At 43.0% G+C, this 12,667-nt stretch overlaps 1 protein-coding gene across 1 annotated transcript in view; it reads left to right on the top strand.

Annotated features, from left to right (window-relative positions):
* Positions 1-12,667, top strand: part of Gprk2 (G protein-coupled receptor kinase 2) — a 295,638-nt gene that overhangs the window by 236,384 nt on the left and 46,587 nt on the right. The window lies entirely within an intron of this gene.

Below are 12,667 nucleotides of genomic sequence, written 5' to 3' on the forward strand. Positions count from 1 at the left end.
GAATGGTGTAACTCCGGAACGAAAGTTACCAAGGTCCTAAAGACGCACCCCAAACCCATTCCACCACTCAAAGATGAATATGATGACGATCGGCTCATAATCACCTTTCAGGAGAAAGCAAATGCGATTGGTGAGCATATTGCCAAATCGCACTTGCTCGGTTTTAACATCCAAAGTCCGCTCGAAGTTCAGGTTGAGGAATGCGTACCCAACCTTGATTCTTCCCCTTGAGGAGGATAGAATCACAGTGTTGAAAAATCTCAGCATGAAGATTAACTCTCTGCTGGCTGTTGTCTTCAACAGATGCTTGGAACTGCACTACGTTCCAAGTATCTGGAAGACGGCAAACCCGGGAAGAACCCAACGATAGCTTCAAGCTACAGACCGATCAGCCTCTTTTCAGCGCTGAGAAAATTGTTCGAGAAACTTATTCTCAATCGTTTGCTCAATTTTGTCGAGGAACACAACGTTCTCCTACCGGAACAGTTCGCGTTCAGGAAGAGGCACTCCACAAATCATCAGCTAGTACAGGTGATGAATAACATCCGGAGTAACAAGGCTGTATCCAAGTCCACAGCCATGGCATTGTTAGACGTTGAGAAAGCGTTTGACAATGTCTGGCACAATGGGCTTGTATACAAGCTTTGTGACTTCAACTTTCCTTTGCATCTTGTTAAAATCACCCGTAACTACCTTCAGCAAATAGATGCCTTTCAGACACGTTCTTCATCCCAGCAGGAGTTCCGCAAGGAAGTCTGTTGGGTCCTTTGCTTTACAGCATCTACACTTCAGACATTCCTTCCCTCGGAGACGGTTGCTTGTTCTTCCTGTTCGCAGATGATACCGAAAAAACCGTCAAGGGTAGTATGCCTCGCGAAATAACAAACAAGCTGCTTTGCTGATTATGCCACCACTAGGAAAATCAAAATCAATCCTTAAAACACAAACAATCATGTTCCTCCATCGGCAATCTACCAAACTAAAACCGGCTCCCTCTTGTACTGTAATCATGGATGGCACAAGGGTTGAGTGGTCTGCCGAAGTAACCTATCTCGGGATGTTATTTGACGAAAAGCTCCTATTCCGCTCGCATGTGGAGAAAATCGTAGTCAAGTGTTCCGCCTTGGTTAGGTGTCTGTATCCGCAGATTTGCCGCAGATCCCGCTTCTCAAGGGTGCACAAACTGGCTGTCTACAAACAAATAATGGCACCTGTGATCCTCTACGCAGCTCCGGTGTGGGAATCATGTGCACAGACTCACAGGAACAAAATCCAGGTCGCTCAGAACAGAGTTCTTAGGATGATCCGTGATCGTCCCTTTGACACAAGAATTTCAGACCTCCACAAAGAGGCTATAAATGTCAATAATGGTTACTTTTTTCTATTGTTTTCAAGTCACTATTTTCGCTATTTTAGTCACTGAAGTCACTATTACAGGGCTGGTAGCGAGTCACTTTTTTCAAGCCAGTCACTAAAAAGTCTATTTTTTTAAAGCCAAGTCACTGAAGTCACTAATTCTTGTAATCAGTCGCTATTTTCAACTTTTTAGCGTGAATTTATTTCAAGATTGATCATTCTTTGCTTTAGGCGTTTAATCGTCTTTCTCTATCTACAGAGTGTCTATTCATTTTTCTAAATAACATTATCTGACTTTTCTAGGTTTTTCCAGTATTTTAACGGATAAATTTCAGCAAAATTTTTTAATGCGTTAAAAATATTCTTTTTTTTTGTAAAAACAACAGAAATTTACCCAAACGTTTTTAAGACATGTCAATCAGTTTTAAAGAAACAGCTTTACAATCAAATCCATTGAATGTTGAAGTTTATCACTTACTTAATTTCTCACTTAATAAAGTTGTAAAAAACTTTCCCAATTTGAGTAATTCAAAGATCTAAAATTATTCAATATCTTGAAGTTTCGTATTGCATGTACAAGTTCAAGATATTGAAAATTTTCAAAGTGCCAGAATCAAGGAAAAAAATACATGATTTATTTCAAGTTCATAGGAACTTTGGCGAATTAATGAGCAATGAAAGGAAATGCTGAGAATTTCAGTGAAGCTCCATAAACAAACTGCGGGAACATAAGGGAAGTTAATACGCTGAAAATATGGGGAACTTACTGGAAGCTTTAAGAACCTCAAAGCGGTTCTTTTAGCATCCGAAAATTTTCGGGACCTTTTATGAAGTTCCTAGAATATCAGAGAACTTCACAGGTGTCAAGCGAACTTTAAAAATATAGAAAACGTGAGGGGTATTGTGCAATTTTTTTTAAAGAATTTCTAAGTACCTAAAAGCTAGATCTAGAGGTTTTTTTGGGGAATTTCAGACCTTAAGAGGAGTTTCCGTAGCTTTAGTCCAGACTTTTGGAGCAATTTGAATATCTATGATCGAAAAATTTAGAAAAATTCAAGACAGTTCCATGATATGCTGAAAAAAAAATCAAGGACCCTTAAGATGTTCCGAGAATTTCAGGGAAGTACAGAGTCCTTCAAAGAATTTATGAAAACTTCAGAAACATTTCAGAAACTTCACAGAAGTTCTGAGAATTTCAGGGAAATTTAAAGATTTTTACGGGAATTCCATTTATTTCCGAGCAGCAGAACCGAAATCTTCAATAGAATTGAAAGTTTTAGGGAAGCTTCGAGAACATCAAGACAGATTATAGAATCAAAGACAGATTCAAGGAAGTTGTAAAAACCTTAAAGAAGTTGCGAGAAACTCAAGGAATTATGAATATATATCAAACCAATTGCCGGATTATTAAACAAATTAAGAGAACTTCAGGTACCCACTGATAAGTTCAGGGAAAATTAGGGACCGTTTTTAATGGATGTAATACTTAAGGGAAATTGTCGAAACTTCAAGGCAAATAATTGAATTTCAGTAAAGTTGCGGATTCTTGAAAAAATACTGAAAATTCAGGGCAGTCTAGAGAACTTTAAGGAAATTCAATAATCCTTTAGGCAGTTTAAATAACACCAGGAAAGTCTAGACTATAGAAGAAGTTTTAAATAAGTGTCGATAATTTAAGGGAAGTGAACTTCAAAAAAATCTTGAGAACTTCAATGAAAATCATAGAACTACATTAATTATTTCGTTCTACTTCCATGAAAATTGCGGTAGCACAAAAGTTCCAGAAATTTAGAAAAACTTCGAAAACTTCACAGAACGACTGTGGTCTTCACAAACATTTCGAGAACTTTGTAGAAATCTAAAGAGTTTAAGGAGAGAAACGCGACCTTCAGGATTTTTTATGAACATTGGGGGGGCCAGTTCCTTTAGTTTCAGAAAATTAGTGGGAAGTTTAAAGCAGTTCCCAGATTTTCAGATAACTTCAGAGACGTTAAAACGTTAATTGAGGTCTTCGCGTACGTTCAGAAGCTCACTGAAGCTTAAACATTTTTTAGGGCGGTTCAATTAAATTCAGCGCAATACAACAAGATTCATGAGAGCTGCTAAAACTTTAGAGAAGTTTTGAGAATTTCAGAAAAGAACAAAGAACCTCAGAGCAGTTCCGTTAACATTAGAGAAGTCACATAAATTTTAAAAAAGTTTAGAGAACTTCAGCGAATTGTTAAACGTTTAGAGGAGATCCATGATCATTGAAAAAATTTAGGAAACTTTAGGAAGTCCTAAAAAATTCAGGGAAGTTTAAGAATTTGATGAGAAGTAGTGTGAGTCTCAGGCTAGTTTATCAAACTACAAAAGAACTTCAAGGCAGTTTCATTAAATTCAGGAAAAAATTGGGAACTTTCAAGTAGTTCTGAAAACCTCAAAATAGTCCATTGCATATTCTACGGAGATTTCCATTGAAATATTTCTCAAAATTTTGGTGAAGCTATCCTCCGAATTCAATTTTATTTTAGTTTTCCTTGGAATTCTCCACAATAAGAAACTCTTTCGAAAGATTCTCCGAATATTCTTTGAATTCATTTCAGATTTCCTTTTCAATCTCACTCCTTCCCTTGGAATTCTACTCACATAGAAAGTCTCCTAAGAATTAATTGGCATTTTTACTCACAAATTCCTTAGATTTGTTCTCATAATTTGTTTGGCAAACTCTCCTGAATTCATTTTCCGAATTCCTGTGAAGATGTCCTGGAGTTCTTCTCAGACTTCATTATAATCCTCCTTTAGTATTTTCAAAAAAAAAAAAAATCCAAGGACTTATGCTCCGGATTCGTTTTCTCCCACAAACTTTATGAAATTGTGCTCATCAAAATGGTCACTAAATTCACTATTTTTAACAGCAGTGATTGCTACCAGCCCTGCTATTATATCACATACTCACTACCAGTTCTGTTGTAATAATACTTAGCCTCATTCAGCTAAGTATTTTAAATTTGTCATCACATCGATGCCAACACTCAATCCCTTGCAGTAATAGATTAACGATGTGTCAATATTTATATAGTCACACTCATATTGTTCAATTTTCAAGAATTGCCCACACGTTACGTTCTCACACTTCATGTAAGAACAAGAACAATACCCAAAATCAACATAATTTAATCGTGCATGTTAAAAGCTTTACATCATCATCCCTCTGCACTGAAAACGCTGCCTACCTTTTGCCTGCCATCATCTCATCCTTGGCAGCACACGTCTCATTGTGTAAACGTGCAAGATCCAAAGTAAATATTATCATTTCGACATTTGGGAAATTTTTCCCATCACCTTTATGCCCTCGCATTCAAGTGAGCAGAGTTACGCAAATTAACTGTTCCCAATCTCATTATTCATGTGTTGTGCAAATGATGTTTTCCCATCAATAAGCATAGTCCTTTGCCGCAGTTCTATTCCTCGAAATTGGCAGCGGCTTTTGATGTCGGAATTATTCCCCAGCTAATTAACCAAAGTGGATCAATAGGGGGTGAATATCTGAAAATCCGCCCACCGGCAACAACGCCCAGTGAACGGTGTTCTGCTTGAATGGTTTCCCAAAATCGATTCCCCCGGTTACAAGGGCTGGAAAACGATGCTGACATTTTCAGACCGATTCGAGATTTGGGCGTAATTGCGTTTGAAAACAAACACGTTAATCGCTGATTTCTTGCGAATAAAAGCACAATCTTGAAAACTAACAGTACAATGAGGTAGATAAATGATTCCTCTATGATTGAGTGTAGTTTGTTTGCGAGATTGAGCTTTTATTCGCGAGAAATCGGTGATTGAAACGTTTGTTTACAAACGCAATTACGCTCAAATCTCGAATTGCTCCGGATTTGGGATGGAATCTTTTACCTTTTAGAAGATGAAAATTTTAAGCTATTCTTCGAAATTACCATGCTTTCGCGTGGATCCCGCGGTCATCTTATCAGTGCTCGTTCGTGAAAACAAGGTTTACATCCTACTTTCATTGATTGCGAACCACTTTGGGAAATTTCATAAACTCGCGACCCACCAATATGGTGAATAAGATTATTTATCGGTACATTATCTGGCTACATATTCTCCCTTAGCTCAGTCGTGAATGGCGCAGCTACAAAACAAGACCATGCTGGAGGTGACTGGGTTCGACTCCCGGTCCGGTCTAGGAATTTTTCGGGTTGGAAAATATCGCAACTTCCCTCTGATGGTAGTAGGGGCAACAGTCCTATTGTTCCGGTACGTTAGCAGCGTTAGAAGCCTATTGTTGTGTATGGAGACGTACCGCAACAATAGGGCTGTTTCCCCTACTTGTCACACAATTATACTAATGTTTTTTTATTAAGGAGATTTTTAGCCTATGGCTAGTTCATCTCCGGAGAAAGGGGATGCCTCAGAGTGAGTAACCTCTAAATACATGGTATATTAACATTTTGTAAATACCTTTGGTTGCTGGCTCTTCAACCTATATGGAAAAAATAACAATATATAAAATAGTGAAACAGAGGAACAACAGAAAACAAAATGATTTAAAACAAGCTACAAACGAATAATCCTAACAAAACAGAGCTCAGCTGACCTGGGTCCAATAGGGGAAATCCAGCCAGCTGAGATGTCCCGACGGCCGAAAGAAATTCCTGCTATACCAAGTGGTAGATTTTGGCTTCTTTTAAGAAGATTACTAGTGCTGCCGAGGCCGAAGTATCATTCCCGAGCAGATCGCTGATGCTGGAAGTTAGGCAGAGTGACTCCCGAAGATTTTGGAACTCCGGGCAGTTGCACATGATGTGTTCGACGGTGTAAGGTACCCCACAGATGATGCAGCTTCTGCGGAACGGCAGGCCAACATAGTTATAGTAGAGTTTGGTGTGCCCGAAGCCGCGAAATCACGCGTTGATCCCTCAGGTTGTCCAGTTCGCTCCATGGTTCAGTCAAAGGGTCGACTTTGTGGATGAAGGCAGTTCTGTTGCGGAACCACTCGGCCTCCCATGCCGCTCGAATGGTCCACATGATCCACCGTCTGACGTCCTGTAGGGGTACCTTGTCGTTGAGTCTGGGACCCGATGTCCCAGCTCCGGCAAGGTGATCAGCAGACTCGTTACCTGGCACTCCGCAGTGTCCGGGAATCCATGTGTACACGTTGTTCGGTGGGGCGTACTTGATAATCGCCTGGACCCATGGGTGTTTTGGTGCTTCCGAGGTGATCGCTTTAACGACGCTGTGTGAGTCGGTTAATATAAGTATCGGTTTGTTGGCTGGCGTCGTAGTGGCACGGAAGATCGCTGCAGCCTCGGCCGAGAAAACCGAGCACTGTGGAGGAAGACTGCTGCTTTCAGCAATACCGTCTCCAAAAATCCCGATACCTACTCCGTTTATCGATCGGGAGCCGTCCGGTGTACCGGTGTACGTGGTCGGCATAGTTGGACCCAAGTAACTCGGTGACCGATCTGCGCAAAAATCACGGATGCATCCCCTGCTTTGAAGCGGTTCTTGATCCGATTGTCCAATTGGATACGTGAAGAGTGCCAACTTTTCTCTGCATGCTAATGGACTTTGGCCACTGGGGGGAGGTCGATGTCGGCGGCCGTGCGGAGGACTCTGTTCCCCTCGTGCAGGAGAAAGATCCTATTGTTTCCGGAGGTCTTGGCGGAAAAGGCGGTGGCTTTTGTGGCAATATTTGCGTTTAAGCAGCACCGGAAAGGAAGAAGACCCGCTTCGATGCATGCGGCCTCTGCTGTAGTGGATGGCAGGAGACCAGATATGATGCGGATGGAGCTATTGTAGACCGGTGCTAGGGTTCTAACCAGCTTCTCGGAAGCGATACAAGTAATTTCCGTCCCGTAAAGCAACCTACCGAACATCGCGGTTGTTGGATCGGTTGGGCCGAGAGATCGTTTTTACGAGGTTGAGTCTACTGCGGCAGTCCTTTTTGACCTGTTGGAAATGCTGGTCGAAGGAGAGCGTTCGGTCGATCAGTACGCCGAGGACGCGAACTGCTGACTCGGTGATGAGACGGACATACGTGGCATCGGGTGCTCTTCCTGGCGGACAGCTGGAAACCCATCGAGTCGGTCCATTTGACGACGGCAGAGACAGTCGCTTGCGCTTGCCGTAGGGTTCGGATCTGTGTAGGACCGGTGGCCACAATCAGCACATCGTCAGCATAAACAAATATGTAAATGCGCCCAGATATCCGGTAAAATACCCCGTTCATTGCCACCAGAAACAACATGACTGCGATAACGGAGCCTTGAGGGACTCCGGTCTCCTCGCTGAAACTTTTCGACCGCGTGATCCCCACCAATACACGGAATGACCGGTCGGTCAAGAAGTTTTTTATGAAATGCATCATATACCCCTTCAAGCCCCAGTTTGTAAGTTTTTGCAGGACGACTGATGATTTCAACGTGGTGTTCCTGGTCGTAAGCTTCCTTGAGGACGTCCCCCATAGTGGCAAAGTACGTGGACGTACCGAAACCTTGTCGAAAGGCATGTTGTCGGTGGTCGAGCAGCTGTTGGTCTCAAGGAACATTTTGAGTCGACGGTTCACCATCCGTTCGAATACCTTGGCCATGCAGGATGTGACAGCGATCGGCCGGAACTTAGATGTGTCCCTGTCTTTTTTGTTTGCCTTCGGGATGGCCACGACGAGACTCTCCTTCCACAGCGTCGGGTAGGTATCCGAGACCCAGAGTTGGTTGAGCATCTCAAGGGGCAGCTTTTTTAAAAGTGGATACCCGAGATCGTCAGGTCCCGCAGATTTGCCGTTGCTGCGGCTTAGTACGTGCTGGAGTTCCTCCCAGGAGAAAGGCTCGTTGATCTCGAGGTTGTCCGTGTCAGGCGGGATGCTGAACTCAGCGACTGATGTACGGGTAGGCTTTTCCAACCGCTGAAAGTGGCTATCGTAACCGAAATACCCTCCGAGTTCTTCGGCGACGGCTGCCGGTTCGGAGATGGCAACTCCGTTAGCTTGTACATGTAATGGCGTCGAGTGCCGTTTATCGCTGAGAGCATTAACCCTGCTCCAGAGATCGGCAGAGGACTGGGAGGCGTTGATGCTTTCAAGGAAACCAGACCAACTGTTTAGCTTTGCACTTCTCACTTGTTTTCTGCATTGAATATGCAGTGCACGGTACCGGGTTAGTAGCTCTTCCCTGTTTGGGTCATCTCTCGGGGTTCGCCTGAGTTTCCGTAGAGCTTTCCGGCGGGCTTTAACGGCTTTTTTTGGTGTCTTCACTCCACCAACGGAGGGCTTTTCGTCCAGGTAGGCTACTGGTCTTTGGTATGGTAGCGGATGCAGCATCTAACACCAACTTAGAAACATCCGGGATGGTTAACGGATTGCGCTCGAGGATCAGGGACAGAATTGTCCCCTGATACCCATCCCAGTCAGCCTCGTCGTACCGCCAGCGAAGCCTTTTAGTGACTTCTGGGGCCGTGGCTGACGAAAGCTGTCGATAGCCGTGGCGTGACGTCCGTTGAAGAATGTTGGGTTTCCATGGTTGATCGAGTAGGTCCATTAGGATGCTTCCTCTAGGATCCGGACGAGGACAGCCCCAAGTTGGATGATGCCCATTGAGGTCTCCGACAAACATCCATGGTTCGAATAGCTTGCTGAAAACGCCGGTGATTTTATTTGACAGATTTTGTTGCAAACGTTCTCCCACATGGCAGGTATGCACAGGTAATCGCAATGTTTTCCGGCTTCTCCAATTGAACAGCAACTATGGGAAGATCAGTTCCCAGGTCAAACTCGTTAAAAGGTATGCTCCTTAGAACACCAATGGCTACGGAGTGGTGAAAATTGCTACCTTCGCTTACCGGAAAATTGCTGAGGCGTATTTTTCGGTAAGCGAACGATCCCATCTGGTCTACCGTCACCTTGTTAACTTCTTGGAGAGCTATCACCCAGGGTGGATTGCAGGGGCAGAGCATCTCCGAGTCGCCGAGGTGGTTCAGGAAACCGTTCACCTTCCACTGGAGGATAAAGTTGACGAGTACTGGTAGAGCAGGAACTAGGTGTCTGCTGGTGGTAACGTCCTCGGAGGGACAGCTCAAGTCTTCCAGCTCGCTGATATCAAAACAAGTGGGAGGCTTGCGTCTAACTAGAGTTGCTGCCTGACAGTTCGCTGTGTCCAGAATAAGACAGAGCCCCACCCAGGACAGGGATGTCCCAACGGAAGTGATCTCAGATGGTGTTTTGCGTGTGGGCGATGCTGGTTGGCCTCGGTAAGTGTCGTGATTTTCGGCGGGCCTGTCGGGTGCCTTCACAAAATGGTGGTGCTCCATGGTGTCAGGTGTGGGATGTCTCAAGTCCAAGGGAGCCTTACTGGGTGTCTGGGTTGTGATTGCAGATCGCTTTGGGGCCAGGAGGTAAACTCAAGGAAACCCTCAGCTGGCCGAAGCGTACTGCTCACCGTTCGTCGGCCACGGAATATGCGTTCCTCACCGTCCGTCGAGCAGATCCGCCACGGAATGTGGCAGCGTCCGGGTACGCTGGATGGGGATTGCAGATCACTTAAAGCCGCAGTGAGGTAAACTCAGAAAAACCCTCAGCTGGCCAAAGCGGTTGCAGCCTACCGATTGAATGAGTCCGGTTGGGGCACTGGTGCTGCTTTTATGGAGAAGTGCTCGCCTCGCCGTCTGCCAATCGAAGCCTCACCAATTATACTAATGCAAAAATAGTACATGCATCGACTCGATTTTCAACTATTTACCTGGTGGACGAATTTCAGTAAGATTAGTGGCATATGAATGATCTTTAATGGGACTAAAAAAGAGCAAAATTTCTAAAAGCTAGGTTCATGTAATTTCAAGAAAATAAGGATTTTCAAGAAAAAAGCGTTCTTCTGAAATAGCTCTAACTTTTTATAAATTCATCCAAAAATGACCAATACTTTACCAATAATTGAAAAATGTATGATGACTTAGCAGCCAAAAATTTAAAAACGTATCTTTATATGTTGTGCTTTTAGAGCCGTTTTTCTAAAATTGAAGGACAGCTGTACGTTCAATTTTGAGATACACTGTATAATATACAGTGTATATGTTGTTTGGAACGAGAGTGACGCGCTTGGTCGACAGCGGCTCACGTCGAGCAACTGAATCCGATCAGTAGCGGTGTGGCGTTTCCCTTCTTCTTCGGTGAATGGACGCTCATGTGGGCTGCAGCTCGCTGTTTGTGGGAAGCCTGTACGTTGTGGAGAACAATGTTCAACGCCACGCGCCGAAAACACTGATGCTGCTGCTGATGATGATGATGACGACCGACCAGACACTACCACACATGGAAATCGATTATGAAATCTGTGTTAGTGAAAGCGGTTTTTGTAGGCAATGAGTGTACATTTTGATCAGCATTACAACAGTCGAACATTTGTGTAATTTTCAATAGTGACCTATTGAAAATTGATAAAGTGTTCATTTTAGCAGATTTGTAAGAAAATTTCCAATCTATTGGCTTGTTTAGAATTAAAATCCATCAGCTATTGACAGTGTTATGAGTGGTCAAAACCTGACCACTTGTCGTGACGCGGTCGATTTTGGTTTTTTTGTAAATTGAAATCCTACGTCAAAATGCACTTTGCTTACACAAACTTGTTGAGCAATGAGTAAACAACAACACACATCGATGAACAGCTGATAAATTTCATCGGGATAAAAATGGTGGTGAGTTGAAAGTAGGCTTATAGTTTCTGGGACACCCTATAAATCAGAAGCATTATTTGTCACATCTCGTGTTCCATAGGGCAGGCATATGGAACCTTTCTTATTCTTGCTGTACTTGAATGACTTCAACCTATTTCTAAAATGTTTAAAGCTCTCGTATGATGATGACTTCAAACTTTGCTTTGTAATAAATTGTCAAGAAGATGCACATTTCCTTCCTTGACAATTTTTGCAAATGGTGCTCAACAAATCGTATGACTTTGAATGCTGACAAATGCTCAGTGATTTGCTCGTAAACGCTCCGTAGACTCATTTGTTTACAATATCGCTGGTACATCTCTATAGCGTGAATGTACAGTTATGGATTTGGATATTCTTTTAGATACGAGATTATCTTTTAAAGATCATGCCTGGGCTTCATTTTTCGTGCCACAAAACAATTCTCAGATATTCCTTGCTTAAAGACCCTTTATTGTTCTTTGGTTCACTCTACATTAGAGTATGCAGTTGTTGTATGGGCTGCAAGTTTGTCCGCATTGCTCTTCGACGGTTGCCTGGGAACGAGCATGTCAACCTTCCTTGACGTTAAGCATCCCCTTCTATGTAAATCGTTAACTTCACGCATGCATTAATAAAAACATGATTAGTTAAATTATATTAAACCAGTTAACTACGAAACAAAATTCCAGTCAAAACCTTTCAAATTACCTTGCCTATAAAGATCGAAAATCGGTCGTAAAATGGCAGTGATATGAGTGGAAAACTTTTACATGTTTTTAAAGGTTGACAGCAATTTATGATCGGGAGCGTAGATTGCACACTGATGCTTACCACCGGTTTTGGTGTCATAGGGGATGTGGCCATTTCTGGATCTTTGAGGTTGAATTTCACATCGGTCGCCGAAGCTTTCATCGGCACGGTTGTTGAGCCCTGTGGGATGTTACCAATTTAGGATTTTTTCATATCAGATCGAGTAGATTTGATAGGTCGGAACGTCGGATCCATTTAAGGCTCATCGGAAAATAATAGCTATGGACGGGATAGCTAATGGTCTCCAAATATTTGATTCGAATGTTTCCAATGATAACATCAAAAAGACCGTGTACATCACATATTACTAAATGGAGCAAACACATCCAACGATAGACTGCGATGATATATGGACTGGATTCCTAATCCATTTATTCGTAATTTCTGAGCAAACCAAATCAAACTTCCTGCCAGTCTCAGGACCTGATCCATTTTTTATGTGCCATCCATCTATCTCTTCTGATCCGTCTCAGCTCCCGGGGGATTTATATATTTGCGTTACACCACAGGCAAACAGACGAAGCACAGTCGGTTTTGGTCAATTTAAATATTATTTGGCTGATTCACCGCAGCGCAGTTTTCATACAATTGATTCACCTTGCATGGCATATTGAATGCGGTTTCGCATACAACTCCATATTCTGGTAAGAGATTGTTAGTCTGTTTGTCTGTGGTTACACTGTTCACTGACCTGTTTCCGCCATTCGTGAGAGTGACATAAAGACGCTCTTGGACCCGCAACGGGAAAAGCCACTTCCCGCTGCCACTGTTGGAATTGGTTTGGTAAACAATTTTCTTTGCACTATGTATCTCTCGC

This window comes from Ochlerotatus camptorhynchus, unplaced genomic scaffold (assembly GCF_037179485.1).
Source record: "Ochlerotatus camptorhynchus isolate MF236.1 unplaced genomic scaffold, CSIRO-AGI_Acam_v1.1 ptg000170l, whole genome shotgun sequence".
Lineage (NCBI taxonomy): Eukaryota > Metazoa > Arthropoda > Insecta > Diptera > Culicidae > Ochlerotatus > Ochlerotatus camptorhynchus.